The sequence below is a fragment of the Cyprinodon tularosa genome, unplaced genomic scaffold (genome assembly GCF_016077235.1).
Source record: "Cyprinodon tularosa strain WSP-4 unplaced genomic scaffold, ASM1607723v1 ctg1435, whole genome shotgun sequence".
NCBI classification, from domain to species: Eukaryota; Metazoa; Chordata; class Actinopteri; order Cyprinodontiformes; family Cyprinodontidae; genus Cyprinodon; species Cyprinodon tularosa.
The window spans coordinates 58,313-60,262 of record NW_024038260.1 but is presented as its reverse complement, the minus strand read 5'-3'; positions in this window follow the sequence as shown (position 1 = coordinate 60,262).

Sequence of the window (1,950 nt, the reverse complement as noted above, 5' to 3'; positions counted from 1 at the left end):
TATTCAGTAACTGAGGTCCACCTTCTCAGAAAAACAGACACTTTCATCTGTAGTTGGGCAGTCATATGTTCCATCGTGTAGACGTGTTTTACTTTCTGTAGCCACTGAGTGATTGTGGGAGGGTCAGACTTCATCCAGTTAATTGTAATATTTTTTCATGTGCCCCCCTTTTAAAGGGGAAAGCTTTAAAAATGGAAAGCTGTTTTCATAGTTTTATGCAGAGCTGCACACTCTGAAGCATAATGATAGGAAACTGTAGAGAACATGGCACTCTTAAAGGAATAGTACACCCAAAACATGATTAGCCTTCATTTTCTACTCACCCCCATGCTGAACAACACTCTGGAGTACTTTTTTGATATCTCAAATGCATCTGGAGATCTGGGAGGCTTCTTGCTGTCTGCTGACATTCAAATAATGGAGGTGCCCAGCGCCCGAGGCAGAAAGGGTCCATAAAAGTCCACAAAAAACGTTTCAATATTCCTCCATACTGCTCGTCCAATGTATTCCAAGTGTCCTGAGTGGGTAGCATCCATAATTTACTTGAAACGAAGTAATTTAGAATGTTTTTAGAGCATTTCCTGAAAGCGCGTTCACGACGCTACGGAAACCGCGGCAGACCAAACCAGATGAAAGTGCTCATTCAGCTCGGCAAAGAACTCATGCTCTTCCTCAACACTGAAGTCCTCAGACATTTTTCTTTCGTTGTTTCTTTATTTGCACAGGTAAACAGCACATTTCTTCTTCTACGCTTGCATTATTGGCAGAGCAGACGCTGAATGCGCACTTTCATCTGGTTTGATCTGCCGGCTTCCGTAGCGTCGTGAACGCGCAGGTGCGCGCTTTCAGGAAATACTATACACTACTGTTTATGCTCTAAAAACATTCTAAATGACTTCGTTTCGAGTAAATTATGGATGCTACCCACTTAGGACACTTGGAATACATTGGACGAGCAGTATGGAGGAATATTGACACACGTTTTTTGTGGACTTTTATGGACCTTTCTGTCTCGGCCACCATAGACCTCCATTATTTGAATGTCAGCAGACAGCAAGAAGCCTCCCAGATCTCCAGATGCATTTGAGATATCAAAAAAGTACTCCAGAGTGTTGTTCAGCATGGGGGTGAGTAGAAAATGAAGGCTAATCATGTTTTGGGTGTACTATTCCTTTAATATCAACAGGAATCCTACCCTTTATAAAGCAAGAGCAGCATATTTCTCCTCATTAATAGAGGAAAATGAGAACAATCCTAGATTTATTTTTGATACAGTTTCCAGATTCACTTAGAGCCACTCTGTTAAACCATCCATCCCCCTGCTTTTAGCAGTACCACTTTTAGCAGTGGTTTTAAGGGATTTTTTTTATAAATGAGTTTAATCCTATTGAAAATAAGAAAATAGGCACCCCTCTAAATATGACTGGGTTATCTCCAAAAGGTGAGGAAGCATATAAGGTAGCCATATAATCTGAAACAGACTGTTTTGATTCACTTTAACTCTCAGAGTTGACAAACCCTTTATCTTCATCTAACCCTTAAACTTGTGTGTTAGATCCAGTTCTAACCAAGTTATTTAAGGAAGAGTTCCCTCTGATTTCCACATACATTCTGGATTTGGTTAACCTATCCCTGTTATAGGGATATGTACCCTAGACCAGCGGTCCCCAACCACCGGGCCGCAGACCGGTACCAGTCCGTCGTCCGGGCCGCACAGAAAAAAGTATATATATATATATATATATATATATATATATATATATATATATATATATATATATATATGTATATATAATTTATCAACGATCAGAGTCTGAGTGATGTTTTATTTTGAAAAATATAAAAAATTGCGGTATTCTCCCCCAATTACATCAGTCGGTGCATCTGTGCCTCTTGACACAGGTTATTTCCATTCAAGATTCATCCTATCTATAACATCCTATCTTTGTG